Source organism: Chrysoperla carnea, chromosome 5, assembly GCF_905475395.1.
Source record: "Chrysoperla carnea chromosome 5, inChrCarn1.1, whole genome shotgun sequence".
Taxonomy (NCBI): domain Eukaryota; kingdom Metazoa; phylum Arthropoda; class Insecta; order Neuroptera; family Chrysopidae; genus Chrysoperla; species Chrysoperla carnea.
The window spans coordinates 27,771,701-27,796,560 of record NC_058341.1 but is presented as its reverse complement, the minus strand read 5'-3'; the positions used below and the strand labels follow the sequence as shown (position 1 = coordinate 27,796,560).

The 24,860-nt window shown below is 28.7% G+C and overlaps 1 non-coding gene across 1 annotated transcript; it reads right to left on the bottom strand.

Moving 5' to 3' along the window:
* Positions 1 to 15,436: 15,436 nt before the first annotated feature.
* Trnal-uag lies at positions 15,437 to 15,516 on the bottom strand. Its single transcript has one exon. It is a non-coding gene; the product is annotated as a tRNA-Leu (tRNA).
* Between the last annotated feature and the right edge of the window lie 9,344 nt (positions 15,517 to 24,860).

Below are 24,860 nucleotides of genomic sequence, written 5' to 3'. Positions count from 1 at the left end.
CCCATTTTGGTTCTATAGAAGAACATAATATATCTATATATATAAATGCCCTTTAGTTGTTATTTTGAACTGCTGCTGTAGTAGTAGCTACTTTTTTTTATGTAATCAAATATTTATAAAATGTATTTTATGTTTGATAATAATAGTTTTTATATTGTTAAATCAACAAACAATTTTAATTTAAACTTTATTATTTGCTTAAACATATTGTCAATTTGCTGCGTCATCGAATTTTTTTTAGTTAAAATTTCATTTTTAGAGACAAGAGGCTTAAAATTTCAAAATACAGTAGAATAACGTCCGGCACACTTGTAGTACAGCACACAATGTAACAAATCGGATTTTCGCAGTGTTAAAAATGTACACATTGAGCTTGATAAACGTCGCCATGAGAAATAAATATGTCGCGAGATAGCGTGCAATATATATGACAATAATTCAAAGTACAGCGTAATAAAATCTTAGGTCATTTTTTTCTTAATCTGGAAGAGGTGGTAGAAATGAACACCGAGAATATAATTACCTTTGTTAAAACCTGAAAATGCTACAAGAAAATTCAATAGAATTTAATGGATAGGTGGTTAGCGCACTTAATGTTCTAAGTCAAATAAAGTAAAATAGAGAATAGAAAATATATACACTATTCGTTGGTCAATGATTCCGGAAAAACATGTAAATGCTTCTTAAAATAGGTTAATTGGATACGATACTACGATATATCTTCTGATGTTAACATGAGCTCCTTGAAGTGTCTAATAAATCTGTATATATTATAAATGCGAAAGTAAGAATGTTTGTTGGTTTTTTTGTTTGTTACGCTTTCACGCTAAAACAAGCAAATGGTTTTAAATGAAACTGTACAGCAATATAGCTCATACTTCAGAATAACACATGATAATAATTTATAAAGATATATTATTAAAAAAATGTAAAAATTAATTTAATTTGACATTACCATAAATTACAGATTTCTGTAAAAATAGTCAATTGTTCACGGCCATATTTTCTGATATACTCAATGAATAATTACTAATAAAAAAATAGAAAACCATACATATATTTTACCTGTGTAAAACAATCCTTACCATTATTTCGAGTGTTATAGAAAGGGGATAAGCGAGAGCAATCTTTACTTTTAAACCCAGCGAAGCGGGCGGGTATCACTCTAGCTATGTTATAAATTCAATGTCATTTTTAACTAAATTGAATTCAGTAATTACCATTCATTTTAATGGTATTATACTTATCTTATATTGTAAGGTAGAGAGATCATTTAGATCATTTTTGTGAATATAATCTTGTTTTATACTTGATGTCGTTCTAATATTTGAAAGATAACACTTCCAATAAACTTCCAATAAACACTTATTTCTGTCGAATTTGTTCTTTTTAAATAAAAATTTGGCTTTATAGTGATTTTACTATCTGTTTCAAGAAATACAAGTTTTGTTAGAATTATGTATAATTCAATGCTTCCAAAACATCTAAGTCCTTCACGTAGGAAAGATACACTCTTCCTCAGCTATGGTATGTTGGAAATGTTCTCTTGGTTAAGAAGGTTTTTATATTTCATTTTTTGGAGGCTAGTCAAGTTTTTCATTGCAAAAGAAACCGTAGAAGGGATTGCATTCCTTACTTGCAGAGGTAGGAATAAAATTATTTTTACATATTATCAAAATTTGTATAGTTTCGGTATATTTCATGTAAAGAAATTTAAAGTGATAACGTGGTTTTAAACGAGGTTTTAAAGAGATAACGTGCGGAAGAGAAGTGGTGGAATTTTTTAATGGCTGTAGAGCAAAAACTGATCAAATTTTTCAATACATCTTTTACTATATTTCTTTTAACAGCCTTTTTAAAGTCACACAGTTGTGTACTAAACTGCATGTTTATGAATGCATACGTCATTGTTCCATTATTAGATCAACGTGTTTCAACATTGTATGACTATATTTTTTATTAAGTATTTAAGTTAAATCACATTGACTATTATATAATATTCTGATCATATTCTCTTATTAAACATTCTATATTGATTTTCAATTCTAATATAAAATTTTAATAGTTAATAAGGTATAATGGAATCATAATATGTTATTTTATTTCTTTTTATTGCCACCACTACCACCTTAATCTTATAGGTATGTAAAATATAACGATAATGAAAGTAAGGTACTTATTACGTTTTAGTCATCCACTTTAAAATTTCAATTTCAATGTTTTTTCATATTATGTTTTATACATTTTTAAATCAATAAAATTTATTTTTAGTATAAACTAACTAGAAATTACATGCCTGTTTCGTTGGGCAATTTTCACTTTGAATAAAAAGAAAACCTATACAGAAAATAAAAAATATTTATTCCCTGAAAAATCCACCATTATTAATTGTAATACAATTATAAATTGGCAGTACATAGTCGATGTGGTACTGAAATCGTGTGGGTGGGACACCTGTAGTCCACACGACTAACTTCCCAGAGGGAGAAAAACGTTTTTCTCCCTCTGGGAAGTTAGTCGATAGAATATTATTAATGGTACCATTAAAAAAAAGGTTTCAAACATACACACACACACACATCAAACTGGAAAGGTTTGATTCAGATATTGCGGCCTTGAAACCGCGGAAATATGTAAAAGATTTAGATTTTCAAAGTCTGTCCCATTATATGTTAACTTACTCTGGGAAGATAACAAGTTTTTATTTTTGACAAATTATTGAGAGTAAAAGAATTTTTTTGATGGTAATTTACAATGTATTTTACTCTCTGTACCAATCATACTTCAGCTTCGTATAATTAGACTGACAATGAGAAAACTATTTTCCAGAAAACCTGAAATAGGTTTCTGTTTGGACTACTACAAACGGTATTCTTTCAGTTGAAATAACTTACATGTGCCATCATCATAGACATGGTGTTATTAAAAATAATGCATACCTGCAACAAAAGAAAATTTATTTTTAGCAAAATTAAATAAGGTGTTTAATTAATTATTTTAACAAAAAAGGTTAAGTAGCCATAGGTTTTCATAAATAATTATGTTTCCAAAAACAATTTACATTATCAAAGATAACCGCATCAGATAGACATCTAATACAAATTTAACCGCTTATTTCAATGAAAACAGAAAAAAATTCAATAAAACATAAAAATAAAACTGAAAATAATTACAGCTTAAAATAGTTTTTAAAATATTGTTGTTGTTTTTTTTTTTTTAATATTCAATTTGAAGTCTATTTAATTGTGTTCCATTGGTTAAACATCAATATATCTACATATATTTTACTGTATGTAGCAAAAATATTTTACTTGTGTAAACTCAATTTATCGAAAAATATTGCATGGAACTTGTGTTTCTGGTTTATTTAACGATTGGGTGCATAATTTCCGAGAAAATCGCCTTTCGGTAGGAATTTTGGATAATATCTCAGAAACTAAGTATCTAATCAACAAGTGAACCCGATTTTTGAATTTTTTGGGTCAAAATTACCTTATTTACTATGTTTTATCAAAATTGGAGGAGAAAAAATTTTGTCGATTTTTGGCAATTTTTTTAAGGGGTACCCCTTGGAAAAAATCGAAAAAATCGAGAAAAATTTTCGGTTCCCAATTTCGATGAAACTCAGTTTATAAGGTTTTTTTGGCCCAAAAAATTCAAAAAACCGGTATATTTGACGATTGGATGCATAATTTACGAGAAAATCGCCTTTCGTTAGGAATTTTGGATAATATCTCAGAAACTAAGTATCTAATCAACAAGTGAACCCGATTTTTGAATTTCCTGGATCAAAATTACCTTATTTACTATGTTTTATCAAAATTGGAGGAGAAAAAATTTTTTCGATTTTTGGCAATTTTTTTAAGGGGTACCCCTTGGAAAAAATCGAAAAAATTTAGTAAAATTTTTGGTTCTCAATTTCGATGAAAGTCAGTATATAAGGTCATTTTGATCCCAAAAAAATAGAAAACCGGTTTATTTGATGATTGCATGCATAATTTCCGAGAAAATCGGCGAGCGATTTTAGGCAATTTTTTTTCAAACCAAAACTATGAATATTTGTACTCAGATATTTTTTAATAGAATTTCATCCTCCATATTAGAGAAGATTGGATATGACAATAGTTTTTGTTACGTACTACAAAGTTTTAGTTTACACTAAGTAAGTTTTTGTGTGTACATAATATTATATAACGATACAACATTGAAACCATTGATGCATAACCATTTCAAAATACCAACTGACATTCTATGGGTAACTAATTCTTAATACTCAGGCATCAATGTAAAATGTTGGTATATTAGAGTAACTCTTACTCTTACTTGCGGTTGTGACGACTTGGTCTGAACTGAACTGGACATTTAACAACTGTGAATGTATCGAGAGACATTGATCGATTATCGTTAATATTTAATAATGCTATTATTTATATATTATAGAAATATCATATATTCAATAATATTATACTGTTTATAAAAGTGATGATTACCTCACATAAAAAATACATTATATGCGTCGTCCGCCGTCCGTCTTTCCGTCTAGAACCTAGCTAGATGATTGAAAATGAAACATTAATAAAATAAATCAACAAAATTGATTTATATTTTTTTTTAATTATTGTTTAATTTTGCTTTCAATGGATGCAAAATAAAATAATTCGTTAAAAGCTTTTGTATTTTAACTACGTGTTCCAAAATAGAAGGTGAGGTTGAGATTTATGCGATTTTACGACCCAAAATTACATTAAGAAGAAAATAAATAGTGTTTTTAAGCAAATTATAAAATTTAAATCAGACACTTTAAGAAATAAAATTAAGTCAATATCTTGCTACCAATGTCCGAAAACATAATCGTATTGAATTTGTTGCATATGGTATGGACAAGTAGTGATGTTAATTTCAAATTTTTTAGATTTTCAGAATATAATGATATACAACGACTTATTCAGATTTAGATTAGTAGTAAATAATTTTGTCTTATATACAAGTGAAATTTACAAAGTTTAAAACACCCCCGACAAATTTTCCGGATAAGGAACCCTAAACTCGCTTTTGAAACACATATAAAAGCACTTTTTCATTAAAATACCTTTTTCCATAAAGCATTTTAAAATTTTTCGTGTACAGAACACTTGAAAATCGCTAAGAACACTCTCCGTTGAATTACCTTTCAAACGAAACCAAACAAATCAAAATCGGTTCATCCGTTTAGGCGTCACGATGCCACAGAAAGACAGACACACACACATAGTCATAGAGGTCAAACTTATAACACCCCCTTTTTTGTTTGGGGGTTAAAAATAGTTAGAAATAGATAAGAGAACATTTTAAGGCTACTTTGATTATCTTTAAAAAGGTTTTTTTTTTAGTTTTGCTAGTCTATTTAAAACTCAATTATTGAAAGCTTGCATTATTCAATCCCTCTGCTAATGAACTCAAAAGACTGTAGAAACCATTGAAGCGGAACCAGAACCACGGAGGGTTACTCAGTTTTTCAAACTATTCAAAGATTATAACGTTGAAATTTTTCCGAATAATTTTAGAAAATATTAACGCCCTACGGACCCTAAACTGTATATAAAAAACAAACTTTTAACAAAAAGCAAAGCCGACTTACAAAAAAAATTATTCCAAAGCAAATTAATTTGCACTAAAAAGTAAAAAATAACGATTATATGATATAGCTACAACTATTGTTATTTTTGGAGTCGGTGTCAGCCAAGCAAACAACTATGACAAAACAGTTTGCTACATTAACTTGGCTGACACCGACTACAAAATAACAATAGTTGTAACTGCATTATATTATCGTTATTTTTTTACTTTTTAGTGCAAATTAATTTATTTTGGAATAGTTTTTTTTTGTTTTTTTATTTTGCGATTTTTAGTAAATCTGAAGTACACTAACTAATTTGTCACTTAAAGAGAATAATCGAAATCGCTTGGCGTGATATTGAGTTATTCGTCCATTTGCCGCGCACATAGATCCATAATGCAAATTTAAAACTCATATTGTTTTCTCATGGATGCCATTGTCAGAAGTGGACCAAATTGGAATGGGATCACATAATGATCATGTGAATTATCAAAACAGGTTCACTCAGTCGAAAGGTCTGAGGTAACATAAACAAATACAGTCGAATTGAGAACGTCCTCCTTTTTTTTGTCGGTTAATAATTTTAAATTATTTTAAAATACTACACATGTTTCGCCAACAACAAACCAAAAATAGAGAAAAAATAATAAAGAAATATTTGTATTCAAAAACTGTAAAGTCATTTTGAAAATGATTTTCAAAAACCCCTGATAAGTAGATGTAGGTAGGTTAGCAAGCAGACAGGCACATATCACAGGTAGGTAAGTAAGTATATATAGAAAATATTTATTATTATTGTATAATGTTATAACAAACAAAATAACACCTTATGTTTTGTTGAAATTTTATAAACAAACATTGTTCCTACTTAAGATTCCAACACATGTATTGTTTTTATTTAATATTACAATAAAAAAATCATTTATATTTTTAAAGGTAGTCATCTTATTATTATTGTTCAGTAGTAGTTTCATATATGTACACCCTTAATCATAAATATGGTTTGTACCTGAATTCATCAACAAGTGATAATAACCAAATTTTAAGCGCTCCCGATGTAGGTAATAAAATTTATTCTATTCTAGTCAATAAATTAATAACTTTTATTGGCATAATTTACCTCGAGAATATATCCAATGGTGTCCCTCAATTTTATTACAGGTAATCACTAACCACGCTGGTAGTTTCTTCCATTTTGCGTGCAGTTTCGAATATACAATTTGTATTAAATTCCTAATTAAACAAGTGAAAACAAACAATTTACTGAATTAATTGTTGAAATTCCATGTATAGACGGTGTTGATTACACTGTCAGATAACACATACATATATGTCAAACATACATAGCAGATATTCCCATATAATACATACTATACAGTTGGCGAATAATTTCCACCCTCACGGGTAAAAAGTGATGTTTACGAAAAAATGTTTCAAAGTTGTTTATTTTTTTATAAGGAATCTTTTACCCTTAAACTTTTGTTCTATTTCTAACGGTTTACAAAATTGGTCCCACAGACCCAAGACATTGACCTTTGTTGCTTATTCACGAACTCGACGTCACTTTTTACGTCCTTAGCACGCTGTAAAGCTTGATATCTCTTTTCGTTTTTGAGTTATCGTGTTGTCAGATTATTTTATCACCACCTATTCCAAAATTTTTTTCGTAGCATCAATATTTTTAAGCGTTACAAACTTGGGACTAAACTCAGTATACCTTGACATATATTACATATGGTATAAAAATGAAGATGTAAGCCTTCGCGCGTTGTGAATACAAAAACTTCTAAGAATTGTGAAATAATAAAGCTTCTGTACTTACGAAAATCTATTAACCTTAATTTATTGCAAACCATGTGGTCATTTTGCTATACAAGTTTTCGTAAAGGCGTCCGTTTATTATTGGATTACTCCTTGGCCCATTGTAGGCTGTGAGAAGGTAATATACAATCTGAATTGATTCATTTAAACTTGCAATCGACTAAAAATTTGTTGACCCTCACTGAAGTGACGGTTCGAAAATCAAATATTTAATCATATTCAAACTATTGACAGCATTTACGCAATTTTCAATATAGTTTTGATCCAAAATATTCGAACGCTAGTTCATTTAAATTTACTGTCTATAAATTTTTCCCTTTAAAAAAATTGTGTCGTTGAAAAAAAAGTTATCCATAATATTTTTTCTATTGGTTCAATTTTTTTGAATATGACTTCCTAAATAGACGGTTTAGCTAGTTTTATCGTATTATGTATGGTGAATTTATAAGATGGATAAAAATTATATTTTGATATTACTCATATAGCTACTATGCTTGGACTATGTAGACAGTTGGATTATGCGAGAGTGTTTCGAATGATATATAGCTAACAAAGTGTTTCTAAAACTTTATCAAATACATTTAGAACATTTCGATTTTCAAAAAAAAGAACTAGGATGGAGAATTTTAAACAGAAAATAAAACGCAGCTATTGAATTTTTATGTAAATATCGTTTAGTTCTACAACATCGGTTACAAATATTCAATTTTAGATGTCAATGTTTTTAAGTCTGTCTCTGTCGAAATTTAATCACACTTATAAATTTGACGTCGGTTATATATTCATTAAATATTGTATACTTTTCTCTTTATTTTTTAACATTAACTTGTTTGTTAACAAATTTCTATTGTGTTCCATAATAGAACTCGAAAGTAAGACCGCTAAACAAAGAATATTAGTAGAAGCGCATAGAAGTAACGTCCTCACCTCTAGTGAAGATATGAAGAATGAAAACTGCATATACCTACACTGTCTAAGACATTTTAGTGCTGAAAATGATTTAAATCAGATTAGATTTTTTCAAAGTGATTTTCATCCATTTTTTCGCTCATCAGTAGCAGGAAAACATAAATTCATTAATATTGTTGTATCGTTTATAAAACTTTTAGGTATTCGAGAAATTTTCGACTCAGAATAAACCGTATTTTCGATGAAATACTAAATCTCAGATACACTTTACTGACACAATTTGTTGTAGTAGGACGCCCTTACTCAACGTCTTTGATTGTTCGTACACTTACACTGTTGCCAACTTTTGACGAAATGCATGTCTAGTTTTATGCTCTGGTTACTAAGTGCACAGTACTTAGTAAAATGAAAGTTTATCCTCTTTCCGAATTTGTGCTTAGAATAAAAATGAAACGTTCAGGTAGCTGAAGACTTAGTTGCAATTCTCAGTACTCAGATTTACGTTTTATCAAGACATTAATCAATTTTTAGTACCACCCAGTAAAAAAAATTATACTTCCTTTTTCACCTTTTTCAGGTGATATATATATATAAACACGTGACTTGGTTTCATATCTCGCTACACACCTCTATGAATGTCCTTTTTTATACAAAAACACAACCACATACATAAAAAAAAAGCAACGACTACTATCCCCTAAAGTAAACACTGTATGATGATGTGTGCCTGCCTGGAATGATCTAACTACCTACTAGTAGAGATGAACCTAGTAGTCATTCTTACAGTGGCATTAAAAAATTTTATTTAGCCTTTTGATTACAAAAATTACCTGAATTTATAGCAGTATAAAATCGTTCAAAATAATTTTTCCTTTATTATTCTATTATCTTTGGAAAAAAATTGCTTGTTTTTCAATTTGAAGATTGTGGGTGATATTAAAAAAGAAGCACTTTTCTAATGGTAATTGGGTCCCAGTCAAATTTTAATAGTAATGTCTCAATGGAGACAAAAAAATTAATGAAGGGTTTACGACTTTCCATTTATTCAGAATGTTTAGAACTACAGCATATACAAAATTCAGTTAGTTTAGCTAGGAGCCATTTCTCATGAGGCAGGCAGGTGCATAGATATTTGTCGAATCACGCGATGAAGAAATTTTCCCCTTCCCAAAACATAAAGGATACGTACAAAAAGTCTGAGCGGTGATAAAATCAAATTTTAAGATGCAGGCTGCAGACTATATAATAAAGGCGGTCTGTTTTTGATGCCCTGGTAAGAGCAGTAATGTACCAGTCTATAATGTCGTTGAGTGCTTAGCTCGTTGCAGTGGTGGTTTGGTCGACGTTACTTCTTCTATTAAATAAATCTATTTGATCAGAGTTATAGTAAATACAATTTTGTCTTTGTAGTTCATGAGAGTTTTTCTTTTTTATATTATGAAAGCACGTTTTGGAATTCTAATCAAAATATCTTTCTCTATACAGTGAAAATTGTTCAAGGGGTCGTCAAGTTCTACTGCACAGCAATTAATCGCGGAACCAGCATATTCAATCAAAAAAATACTTAAACATGATCTATGAAGTAAGACCATGACATACCTAATATTTAAGTCAAAATGCTGAAATTTTTTTTACTTGCGTTTTGTTTGTTAAAGAGAAGTTTGGAATAGTTTTTTGAGCATCCTTCTCCTTCAATTTCTTTTGTGGTTGCTGCCTCTGAAATCGAAATCATAAGCTCCAAAATAATAAATTTACTCGCCTAATAAACTGTGACGTCTAAAACTTGATTAAATTTATTTTTTCTTAACCCAATAGTTTATATTTGAATATGTCCTACACAAGATGTGCTCATATATGAATTAAGTACCTGGATGACCGATCTTGGCTTGGTATTCTTTGAGTTAAAAAGGCACAAATCACTAATATAAGAATCGTTAAAATGTCTCCATGTAAATGTCAATTTGAATGTCCCAGTAATGTACTTTATTTCGTTACGATATACACCAATAGATGTTAGGAAGAGTCATATTTTGCAGTGTATGTTTCAGTTTTTCCTGAAAACACGAATATTATATCGGATATTATATCGTAAACCTATCTAGATATTTACGATTAATATTAAAATTCCCGATGTAGCTGTCTTCAAGGGACTATCAACTTTTCCAGACGCTTCCTAAGTAATATCAAATAATTTATTACTAAAACAACGCGAAAATAAATAAATCGATAGTTCTGATTTTCACTGTGTATATATGCAATTTTTTAAAATGGTGATTTCAAAGAATATGGAGTAAATATATTATAACGATTACTGTACTCATAGTTTTTATTCATGTATGTAATACTTTTATTTAGAAATGAAAAATAAAGTAAAAAGTAAAGCACTTGCTTTTGATAAACAAAATATGTATACATTTATTGACACAGCTAGAAATATGATCATATCAACTTCGAAATGCATCAAAAATTGTTTGAGAGAAATATACGATGTTTTTATTTTTATTGCGTATTCAATATTTTATCAAAAGTTGTTCTAAAATATTTGTAAAAGCTAATGATTTTCGAGAATGAAATTAATATTTACCTATTGGATGAATCATTAAGCTACCTACATACACACTTAGGCTAGGCTAGGTTAAACTATACTGGCTGCCCCCGAAGGACACACTTAGGCTATAGAGCCCATTGTGATACCATATATGTGTTTTACCACCTTTCTGCTGATAAGTTCATTTATCAGCTCCTCAATATCAGAGGCTGAGTGCACCTTCATGTATGTACTATGTACTGCACCAGAACATCACAACCTAAGCATGGCGCGGACGGAATTGGTTACGCCTTAGCCAACTACACAATTACATATATAAATGTTTCAGCCATCATTCTAATTTTAAAGGTCGATTCGAAAAAATCAACTATCCGTTTTTCCTTTTACAATATTTAAGTTTTTGCTCGTAAATGGTAACATGATCGTGCAAGTTCTAAGTTGCACATACTAAAGCAACCATTTAGGTTAGGTTAGAATGGCTGCCCTGGGGTGGAGCACACTGAAACCATAGGGGGCCGTTGTGATACCGACAAAGAGTTGGTCCATTCCCGACCACTATTCCATGAACCTAGCTTAACCTAACCTAACTTCAAGCAACCATTTAGTCATATTCCTGGTCCCCTGTTTCCTTTTTATATATCGATCGAAACACCTAACCTCCAAAGGCACTGACGTTGGAGGTTGAATAATACTTGGATTTAATTTTTAGAAGTATCTTTTGGTAAAGTAAAATCTTCAGTCTTCCTTATCTAAGAATAATAATGACCCAAGTAACAGAAGTATGTTCTGCTGTTCTGAAGTATCTTATTTGATAATGGCAATAACTGCAACGCTTTGGAACGTGTTTCTGCGAGTTTACCATAATATTGATAAATTTTAATTCACATTTAACTATAGTAAATAATCTAACAATAAGATTTAAAGATATTATTTATGTTTAGGATTTAAATATACACTATGGTCACAAAAGTATTAAAAAGCATACAAATATATTAAATATATTTAGTTTTTTTATTACATTATCATGCTCAATATACGTTTTAAGTAGAAAATAAATAAAAAATATGTAAACAAATCAATTGTTGATTTAGCACTTACAAGAAAAAAAATTATTTATTATTTTTATTCCAATATTTATATAATATTTTAGTGTGGTAATGCCTGTTGGTATAAATACACTGGAACTCTTTATTTAAAAAAAAATTTTATCCCGTTTTTATAAGCCGTGGCAAGAAAGGTTTTAAAAATTTTGGTACATACGAAAAGAATTCGCAACAAACTCTTTAAGAAGAGCCCAAGTCAAAAAAGGATGCTTTCTTAATCAAATAAAATTTGTGAATTTGTGATGGTTACGGTCTTACAAATTAAAATTACAAAAAAAAAAAAAAATTAAAGTAAGGAAGAAGCTTTTTTTAATTTTCTGAGCAAAAACGTATTTCAATTCAAATGTTCAGAAAATTAAAATTACTAGCAAAAAAATTATATGATCATTCAATCAAGTTAAATCTATCAACAAAGTTCTATTGACATTGAATTAAATAAATAATTTCTATCGGGAATACATTTCTAAGAAGAAGAAAAAACGAAATTCGTTATGATTATCGATTAAAATTTAGTGAGTAGCAGATGTCACATACATTCTTTAAGAAATAATAAAATATTATTAAAACGAACATAATACACCATTCGGCGTATTCCAGAAAACAGAGTATTATTTCTTTTGCATTTTAAAACATTAAAATGAGGGATAAAAACGGCATTGTTGATGCAAAACTAATTTCAATTTCGCGGTTTTCAAATATCCATCTTTTATTTCTTATTATTTCATATGAAAAAGGAAATATTTTACAAAATGTACATCTGCGTCCTTCTCGTTTATAGGTACTATTAAAATTAATTTTTTTTTTTTGTACATTGAAAAAAAAATCATTTTTACCTAAAGAATGACATTTATTTCAAAAACTAAAATTATAGAATGACTTTCTTTGTTAATAAATATGGGCTGTTGCCGTTTGTATACTAAAAGATTTTGTAATTGGTTACAGTGTTGATTTTGTTCAAAAGCAATGAGACATTTTTTGAAACTGTTAATGATAGTGAGAGTGTTAAAATACTAGGTCACTTGGGTGTGCTAAATTTGTTTTTTTAGAAATATAAATTTAACTAAAAGAATACTCTGATTTATTTAAAATAACAATAGACAAGTTTATTTTATTGTACAATAATGTTCGCCAAAATCGCAGAAATACATCTCCATCAAATATTAGACACCAAGATTCAAATGGGACTAACATGCCTAATTTTATTTATCTATGTGTGCGATCATATTTTTAAATAAACGATAAAAGTAAATAAAGCTCAAAAATCACTCTGTCAAATATGTTTTCATGAATTATCGTGGTCTAATTGAAACCAGCAAAATGTAACTATCTCTATATAATGAAAAACTGGCTCATCACGAGATCCCTAAAACTATACACCCGATTAAGTTGAAATTTAGCACAGTTACTTATTTTGCGATGTAGACGCTGACTTAGAACGGGTTTTTGAAAGTTAAGATGAAAATTTGAAATAAAATCGGTCTTTTTCAAACTCGCCACTTAACAGATTTTAATAATTATTTAATTTATAACTTACTATGTTTATCAGCAAGTATTATGGGCTATATTCTATTTTTTGTTTTTGGTTTTTAGACTATTATTTTTTATTTATGAATGTTATCTGCGCATCCACCATCAAAGATTTTTTAAATAGTAGGATAATCGGACAAACATATTCAATTATTGTATTGCCATTGATCCTTGATCCTTTATCATTGTTTTGAATTGGGTAAAAACGCACAAAGATTCCGATACTTAGAGACATTGATACAAACCAATTATATCACTTCCTTAATCCAAACCTGTGTTGTCAAACTGCTTACAATGTTATAGTAAATATGTGACGTTAGTTCATTCTACATAATTCTTAAAAAGAGAAGCACACGCTGTGCATTATTCTTTTCTACACGCCAGTGGAAATTTCTACTAACAGGACGTCTAGAAAAACATTCATGTTTGCGCGTTAAGTTTAAAATAAAAGTTTTATTTGTAAATAGCTTACGAAAATTGAGTTTCAAATTCTGAGCTCATACTGACTGAATTTACACCGTAGAAGATGTTTGTATCTAATTTTAAGAAGAACTTATTCGATAATTGATTCTCAGAAATAACATATTTTTCTTAAATCGAATATTGCATTTATTTCGAAAACTAAGCGCCTAGAGAAAAAATCAGAAATGTGTTTGTTTGGTTAAAACTGATCAAAAAAGACAAAAATATTTATTATTTTGAAAACCCAACTGTGCGTATCAATATAAAAACGGGTAAAATTAGATACCAGTTTTGTCATCGATAGCTAATTTTTTAAATGAGCGAGAATATATTCCCGATAAAAATTTGCAGGTGTCAATGCTAATATTTAACCATGTATAACAACCTTAGGCCCTAGACTACTGTCAAGAACGTATATAAGTAAAACATAAAGACCAATTAATATTAAATGCTGTTACTACAGCACAGTATGAACTAATAAACAATGAAAGTTTTTCGCATAAATGTACACCATATCAGTTACACTTAACCTCATAAATATATCGCAGGCAATAAATCAATTCTATCGTTAGGATTAATCTCTAGACAATATGTATAATATGCATTCTATATACGATTCATTTGATAAGGTAAATGTTTTTCCAGGCCTGGAAAAACGTCATGTTAATTGAATATTAATAATATTTTATTTTACTCTTTAATTAATATTGTACTAATTGTAAGTAAGATTATGGTAACATAATTTATGACCAAACGAGTCGCTACCCACCCGCTTCACTGACCAATATCAACTTTAAAAACAAATATCATTGCATTACAGCCTTTACCTTCCTTTTTCTCACTTATTCTGTCCATTCATAACACGCGAAATAAAACCAATCTCGGTTATGGGATGACAGGGTTTACCTGGCAAACGTTCAGAATATTTGAACCGAGTTACATTTGCTGTATTTCTTTGGGTTGATTGTGAAACTTATGATTGATTGGGATCTTAATAATAAATACACCCAAAAATTACTAGGAAATAAGCAAGGGCCAACTCAAATTTCAATAATTGTTCCATTTTTCCAAGTATATATTCCAAGTAGTTAAGATATTATTGTACGAATAATATTTTCTCCGTCATCTTCAAAAATGTTCATTCGCGATTCTTTAAAAAAAAAAAAATAAGTAAATAAATTAAATGCACTCACAACTAACTTTATTTTGAGTTAAAAAACGACGATTCGAGGGCTAAAAATAAAATATTGAATTTTCTTTGAGCTATTCATACAAATACACCGCGGTGGGTACCCTGGTACCCGGTTGCTAACATAAGGGTTAATCACGAAATTATTGCATTTTTGATAAAATATAATTCTTTTTATGGGAGACATTTAAATAAATTTTCATAAAAATTAATAGATTACGTAGGTTGAGTGAATTCTAATACTTGTTACTTTTACTTTTAAATTTAAAAAAAAAGGTATATGACAGCGGTGGGATTCGAACCCACGCCCTTTCGGACTGGTGCCTAAAACCAGCGCCTTAGACCACTCGGCCACGCTGCCTGTGAATATAATTGCACTACCTCACAACAGTTTCTATGATTGTATAATGACGTATAATAGCTTTAATTTAAATTAAAATATCGTAATGAAATAGCAACAATTTTAAACATGAACATATCACTGGGCATTAAAGCAAATATTTATTTTGTGCAAAAAAATTGAATATTGGGCTTATAATTACTACCTTGTTCTTAACACTCTGGGCCTTAGGAGGATGGTTTTATTTTGAGAGCAAAATCAACTAATTAAAATAAAATGTTTTTAAAGTCTCATCATCAGTACCTATTAATATTTTTGTGCTATGTTCTCTTATATCAGGTAGTGGTAATTTCCTATTTCAGAAAACAAGTGGTAGAGTTTCAAGAAAATAGTAGAGGTTTAAAATGTTTTTATAAGATTTTATTATAGATTCTAATATCATGGTATTTAAAGTGTTAACTTGTTTATTTTTTTGTAAAAAATTCTCTTTTCGAATATTAAATTTTTTGTAATTATTATGTATAACCAGACATGGGAACTGCAAATCAAACCTGAAATTTATTATCGGTAGTTGTCTTAAGCATTTTTGACTGATTGTCATGATTAAGTCTTGCCTATATAATAAGCTTAATGATGATTTTGTCATTATATCTTATATACATTTTAATTAAGAAACATTTCAATAAAAACAAAAAACGAAAAACAGAAACAATTATACATTAAAATACTATAATACGTCCTTTGTTATTGTTTACGCTCATACGTCTATCTCTGTCTCTATCATTGATATTTTTGTTCAAAAAATATACATAATTGTTCGAAATAATGTAACAAAGACCACCTGAGTATTTTTGCTGTGATGTATTCACTTTTTTTTGAAAAAAAAAAAGAATTCAATTGTTATAAAATATTTAAGGCAAAATACAGTAAAATAGTTTATTCAAAAAGGACAAAAGTGTATTAAGACTGAGTGTAGGTACTGAATGGGATGTTTGGTGGTATCTAAGAACGGCAAAAGTCGGCCGGTCTAACATATAGTATTGAAGTAAGCTCTGCACCGAATATACTTTGATAACTATGATCCTAAGAAGTAAAACCAATGATTTTTTCTGATTAGGCAAAATAAATCTTCTAGTCAACCACAAACTTTTTTGAATATTCAATTAATAGAAAACATGACTCGATAATATACTATTCTCGCACACTTATGGTAAGATTAAGAGTTAAAGGTTTTCTTCATTTGGTGTTGAATGGCCTGAGGAAATATTTCCCAGTTTATTCGAACGACCAAAAACATAGTTGGTAACAGTGACTGCCACAAGCACACTTTTAAAACTTAGTTTTTGTAGTAAGGTTGTTGAGGTTGTGTCAATTGACATAATACGCAGTTTTTCTTCGTTTTTTTCTATTAACCGTCACAAAACATCAAGTCTATGTAAATCTTTCAAGGAATATTCAAAATGTAATAGAACAGCTCTGAATTGCTTCTGTAAAATGTTTATAAAAAATCTGTGGATACTTTAAATCCTTTGGAAAAATATAAACCAACCAAAATTTTCCCCAAGTATATTTTAACAGGAATCCTCGACAAATTTTTCGAGTACGGACCACTAAACTCGCATTGAAACATATCTACGAACACTCTCTATTAAATTTCCTTTTTTCTTAAAGCATTTTCAAAACTAAGCCGATTTTGAAAATCATCAATAATTTTTAGTTTTTTCGGGTACGGAACCTTAATTTCGCGTTTGAAACAAAGCTAAGAGCACTCTCCATTAAATTATTATTCAAACAAAACCAAAAAATCAAAATCGGTTCATCCATTTAGCCGCTACAATGTCACAGACAGACAGACAAACAGACACACACACATAGCGGTCAACCACCCCCTTTTTTTATAAATGTATTTATTTTTCATTTTTGCCAATAATTATTTTCGTAATATTTCAAAATTGTTAAGAAATTGTACACATTCTGAAACGTAAAATGTTTGACAAAATTCAAAGAATATAGTTTTGATTTTTAGGATGAAATTAAGAATTTGCTATCGAGAAATTTCAAATATAATTTGAAATTGAATGAATATAATATAAAATATTGTATATATGTATATATATATTCTACGCTACCATATATTATATGTATTTTATAAAATGAAATTCGAAACGCACTAAAATTATTAGTCACGGAATAAGAAATAAGAAATATGACTTTTCTATACCCCAACAAGCGACATGGACTTAGATGAATTGAATGTGACGTTTAAATGCATTTAGAAGAGACCCACCACATGATCATTCTTCACATAGCATTTATACAGAGTCTGATTGCTGAGTAAGTATCGCATACACACGTTAAAAATACTTAGATTCGCTCTTTAGTTAAATCTATTGGATAACATCGTTTCAAATTAAAAATAATATTTTTTTCATGGCAAAAGATTGTGCTTTATAAAAATGATGGATCCAAAATCAGCTTCACTGAGCACAAATAAACAATTTTTGCAAATTACGTAAATTGATTTTTGTATACGAAAAAAATTTATTTAGGAGTACTGAACTTTAGTGGGAGGAACGAATTTAAAAAATTTTTGTTTTTTACCGTGACAAAATCTTAGAAATGCATCTGCAACATCTTTTCTCTTATATGTTATCGATCAAAAGTACATGCTTTTCTTTCAGGATGAAGTCTAACAGGCGCTAAGCCTTCACAGAGTCCAGAAAATAATAAGTTTAACTAAATGAGTATTCGGCTTTCATCTCACTCTAACAAGAAGATAAGTTGATAAAAATAAAAAGTCCTTTTGGCCCATATTTTACAAAATAAAGTGTCCAAGAAAAAACCCATATTTTTGTTCAATTGTATCTTTTTATTAAAATATCCAAAAAATCGATCATTTTCGTTAATATTTTAAAGCTGTCGTACAATTGAAAATTTTCGGAACCATTTGAAATATAACGTTTCTTTTTTAGAATTAGAAGCTTATTTAGAATTAGAAGCTCAAATAGAAGCTTATTTAGGCTTTACGTAACAAAAGTACTTTTGGCAATCTTATTTCAAACGCATGTTTATTGTATTGGGCCTTCAGAGAGTCGGGGGCAGAAATTTAGGATATAATTCGAAAAACCTACAAAAACGTATGAACTATTTGTATGGCCACGGACCACGCTCTAAATGCTATAAAATATAAAAATAATTTGGCCAAATGGCACTCTTGTGTAATTAATAGGAGGTACCTTTTAAATTTATAAAAAAATAGTTCAATTATAATAATTAATTTTTTCTGTAATTGTTAAACTTGAATGGACCTTAGAAATAAATATTTTTACTTTCACTTAAAACATGCCTAACGGTATAAAAAATGTCAAGAAGACCTAAAGTTACCAAATAATAAAACATAAAAACAGTATTAAAATAATAAATCACAGAATTTCATGTTAAGAATGTGAAATTCTATTCCGGAAGTATCTTTTTGTGAAAAAACAATAAAAAAAATACTCAAGGTAACAAAAATTATGTGTTATTTTTAAAATTAATTGATATTAATAATCAGATATGATCAGATGTATGCTATTAAAAGCTATGTATATGTACACAAAATACATAGCCTAACCGAAGTGTCATTTTAACGGGACAAATATTTTTTATTTTTTGTTTCTCATTAGTTACCTTTAAGTTACTTCTGTATACAGACTATTAACACTTAGATAAGAAATATTTTAGGAATTTTAGGGATAATTTTAGTATTTACACTTCTTTACAGGCTTTTCAATTTCTTTATATCCTTACTATATTGGTCGAAGAGGGTAGGAAAACATACCTTTTAACCTCCGGCTTACAAAGAAAGAAAGGTGTCATAAGTTTAACGGGTCTGTGTGTCTGCCTGCGGCAACGTAGCTCTTAAGCGGTTGAAATGGTTTTGATTTTTATTTGTTTGAAAGGTAATTCGATCGAGAGTATTCTTAGTTATGTTGAAATTTAGGATTCAGTACGCGATAATAACTTTAAAGGTTCAAGAACACTCTTAATCAAATTACTTTTCAAACAAAAAACAAAAATTCAAAATTTCTTCATCTGACTAGAAGCTACGGATGCCCAAACGCATTGATCAGATCTGATGTTGTGTCGGGTATTTCTTTAAATTTTTAATTTATGTGTTAATAATCTTTATATTATTGATGTACTTTTTTAATCAAACTGTATTTTTTTAATCAAATAAAATAAATTTACTTGGTATTAAAAATGTGATCCTGTTAGACAAAAAAAATTTTGGTAAAAGCTAGAAAACCTCAAGTTCAGATGATAGAATACATGCGTTAAGCAATGCATCTAAGAAAGAGGTGTTATAGACATGTGTTGAAACTTCGATACGCGTTGAGCTAGTAGTAAGACGCATGACGTTGTAAGACAAACTTTTACAATTTCATATAACATCTATAATACCTCTTATTTAGATACATTGCTAAACGCATGTACTCGTGGTAGATGTCTATGTCCATATGTAAACTTAACGATTAGTATACATTGGCAGGCCTTTCACTTGGTATATAGAGGTTGTGTGGCAACCATACTTTTTTTTTGCAGAACACACAATATTGTATGACATAGCCTTTTTTTATCAGATGACACTTTATGTTTTATTTTTTGGGTAACATTGTAATATTAACTACTTCTTATACAACACAATTACAAAATCCATTAGTGAGTGTAGTTTTGTTGTTTTTGAATATTCTGCGTTATTTTGTTAGATTTGTTTTTTTTTTATGTTTTTTTTATTATAGTTTGTTTTAATTTAATAGTTGCGATGAACTTTAAATACCAAAAATAAATGGTTGAAAAAAGAATGAGATATTTAAAATACTATTAAAATAAATATTATGATCATTTGGGAAAGAGGTGTTTGTTTATAGCATGGGAGAATTTTTTATTTTGACAAATTATTATTTGATTTTTTATTAACAAATATTACAGTAAAATTTTGATGTCTTGGATTAAAAACAAGTTGCTCAGGTAAGTGTGACATTTATCATAAAATCGTCCACACTTCGGTATTAGAAATAAAATAATAATCCCAGATACCGTAGGGTCTGGGTTAAAGGAAGTTCCCATGAATGAAGCTATTTCTAAATTTCAAGTTTCAGGTATTTGCCAATTTTTTTGCGCAGGTCTACCTAGATGTCCCCACATTTTCCCCGGTATGCAGCATTTAGTTCATAAATTGAACAATATTGTCCAATGAACATATATTCCTAATTTCGCTCCAAAATTCAACGCGATGTATATATTTCCCGCTTACGGTCTGTGCTAGATAAAGTTTCTTTTTATTTTTCACTCCCGAACTAAAACAACGAGGTGTTATAAGTTTGACCGCTATGTGTGTGTGAGTCTGTTTGTCTGTGAAATCGTAGCGCCTAAACGGATGAACCGATTTTGATTTTAGTTTCGTTTGAAAGGTTATTTAATGGAGAGTGTTCATAGTTATGTTTTACATGCGAGTTTAGGGTTTCGTACCGGGAAAAACTAAAAATTGGCGATGTTCTCAAAATTGGTTTAGTTTAGAAAAGAAACTGTAAGGAAAACGGTAATTTAATGAAGAGTCTTCTTAGATATGTTTGAAGTTCTAGTGTTAGGGTTCCGCACCCGAAAAATTTATCGAGGGTTTTTTAAATTTTGTAAACTTTACTTGTATGATATTTCATCGTTTTGTTTGTTAACACAATTTCACTGTATTTTTTTTTTTAATAATAAATTATTTATTTCTTAATAACGTAAATAAAAAAAAAAAAAACATTACACCAAAATTAACAGAAAATGTGTCTATTTTTTCTTCTCCTATTTTTTTTTTTTTAATTTATTAATTTCTTTAGGTGTGAATACAGTTTTAAAAAAATAATAATTTTTTCATCTTGTAATGTTTATACAGTTTTTTTTTTCTATTATATTGTTAAAGAATTGCTGTTATTTGATTATAATTATTTTCAATTTAAATACAAATAAATATATAAATAAAAATGTTTTTGTTAATATTGTCAAATTTATAATTATTTATTAATATAACCAAAAAAAATATAAAGTGAATATTTATTGGTTAATTTATAAACTATTATGTGGAAATAATAATAATTCGACTATGACTGCATACTTTTTAGATTTTGATAGAAAGTCAATGTTTTACAAAATTGCATTATGAATATCGTAGTCATAATTTTTGTGATATCTGTTCATTTTGATGTAATATAATCCGTTAAATCAAACTTAAAAGCAACTAAGCTGCATCGTGAGATGTATGTTTAAAAAAATACAGATGAAAAACTGAGAACACTCGACTATATAAAAATTTGGACAAAAAAATGCAAAGTAATTTTAATCGTGATACAGTGACATATTTTCTACAGCCATTCTCTTAATAAGTATATTTAGCAGATATCGAATATATCTCGGGCTTTATTTTAAACTTACAATTAAAATTGTTCTGCAATTAAGCCTATTGTCATGTTGGCAAATATCTTTTTGTGATCTCCACTATTCAAATTTCTAATGTTGGTGTTGCAACTCAAATTTTTGGCTTGTATTGCAAATAAGCCGAAATTTTTTGACTTATTTGCAACACAAGTCAAAAATTTGAGTGGGTGTACTCCTTATCTAGTGTAACAGCTACCTTTTTAGTTTGTCGGTCCAGTAAGTTTTTACGTTGCCTGCCGATGAGTATCTAGTTTTTTTCTTAATCTGATTCTTATCTTCCTTCACTCAACAAAGTCTGTAGCCCAAAACTTTGAAATTTGAAGTTGTACAAGAGTTGGGTTACAGACACGCAGCTTTGTTGAGTACCACACTAGAAGTCGACAGAGTCAAAGAGTCGATTATCTTCTTAACAGCATAAGAAAAAAATTAGTTATTCATTAATTTTATGTTGATAGACCAATTAAAACTTTTGCCTAAAAATTTGTTCGACGAAGAAAATGTATACTAGATTCTGCCTATATTGTTTTAGAAACGGATGTAAGCCTTCTGCAATTTTTCAAATAATTTAGGTGAATCCTTCAGGGTAAAAACCATTGATAAATGCTTAATCGATATGTTTGATTTCGCTTAGGAAATAAAAGAGTGTTCAATAGGAGCGTAAGAAAAAAATTTGAAAATTCTTGAACCTATCAATAAAATGAAACAATGAAACAAAACATACTAAAGATATAGAATATCGTCAATAAAGTAGTAGAAACTAAATTTTGCTTTCATTTATTAATTAATGCAATAATTTTCAAAATCAGAAAGATGCTGATCCGGTCTAAGTAGGATCGAAACATCACGACTTGATTTAAAAGAATTTCTCAATAAGAATAATAACTCTTTCTTTTATTTTAGACTATAAATAAAAAGGAAATAATATGAATATATATGTGTGTTAATAAATAACATATTTAAAAAAATATATATTTTTATGGAATTTTAGATAATATTTTACACAATTATTTGCTTTGTTAAAAATCCAAATTTATGCGCTTTCTATGCCAAATAACATCCATGATATGTTTAGTAGAGTTTCGTGTGTAATTCAGCGATATATAAGCGAAACAGACAATGGCACTTTAATCAATGGTACTTTTGAAAATGAAAAGATTACATTTTTTTATTTCACGATTTCTCAAGCAATTGATTTTTTCCTTATTTTGATTTATTATTCTTAAAGTTACTCATCGTTTCTCATGTTTTGAATCTAAAAACGATATTAATAAATAACTCACAAAAATAATTTTGCAAGAATTTGCCGGTACACTGTTCAAAATACTATACGCATAGATTTTTGATTCTAATGTAGCTCGTTTTCTTATTGGAGGGAATAAAATAATGCCTTTCACTCGATCTATTTAAAACATGCAATACAGAACCTCTTTTACAAGCAACAATTGAAAGTTTCCAAAGATAGTTTATACATTTTCTTTTAGCAGAATATTTTCGTCAAATTTATACCGAATTATAATTTGTTAGCCCCCGAACTAAAAAAAGAGATGTTATAAGTTTGACCGCTATTTTTATTTGGTTTTGTTTGAAAGGTAATTTAATGAAGAGTGTTCTTAGCTATGTTTTAAGTGCGAATTTAGGGTTCCTTTCGAGAAAAAAACTAAAAATTTATTGATGATCTTCTAAATCGGCTCAATTTGGAAAACGCTTTAAGGAAAAAGGCAATTTAATGAAAAGTGTTCTTAGATATGTTTCAAATGCGGGTTTTGAAATGATTGGTCGGGGGTTTTTTAAATTTTGTAAATTTTACTTCTTTTGTCAGTCAATAGTAACCGAAAATTTTCATATTCTTTTCAAGAAAAATTAGCGAAGTTTGAGATAGTGCTCAATTTTTAAAAATTTCCTAATTCCACTATCTAAAATTGGTATTTAGAAAACTATATTTTCATTTTCCTTCCAATAAATGCAACAATAACTAAGAATTTAATGAAGAATGAAGACTCTTAAATTTATTAATTAATCGAAATGATAAAGCAAATACTGATTGATTGATTGAAAGAATTTTCAAAAAATAAATAAATAATTGAAAAAAAACAAACATTTTTCTGTTTTCATCGCATTCATTGATTGTTTTTTTCGTTATACGTTTTTCAATTTCCTCGTCTCAAATCAATTGTTTTGTATTTTGTTTTTCTATTGAAAATGCTTTCATATGTCTACTGGGAGTTAACATATGAAAGAAAAAAAAAATGGAAGCTCAATTACTTACTAGAAGAAGAAAAAACTATACATTTTTGGTGTTATAAGTTCCTATATACACAGATAAAAAACATTCTATATAGAATGTATGAAAAAAAAAATATCTAAAGAATTCCCAAGATAATTTAAGGTTAAAAAAAAAATGTAAGTATCTAAAAGCGTCAATGATACCACTATCCTCGCTTAAAATTCCCCATGAATGTTGTTATGCTTTTATTTTATTCATCCTTAAAACTCAAGACTTTTAAAAAAAATTTTAAGGGTGATATTTCCGTGACAACACATTCTATCTACTTTACAAAATACCTTCTCGTAGAATTATTATATTTTAACTACATAAGGTTTTTTATAAAAATTATCTATCTCATGAATTGATAATATTTTTATTATGATTCCTTTAAAACAACGATGTTAGTAGTTCGGGTTAAACTTATTTTTCCAAGCAACAATAATTACGTACTTTCAATATCTAAACACCACCTAATAAAATAAAATAATGCCTCTCTAGAATTGCCCTAAAAAGAATGTTATTCTAGGATGCTTCTATATATTGTATTATATGTTCTTCGGACCGGTACAAATATGTGTAGATTTTGGACATTGGACACAAGCGAACCGGCTACATATATTTGGCCATAGCAAAAGCA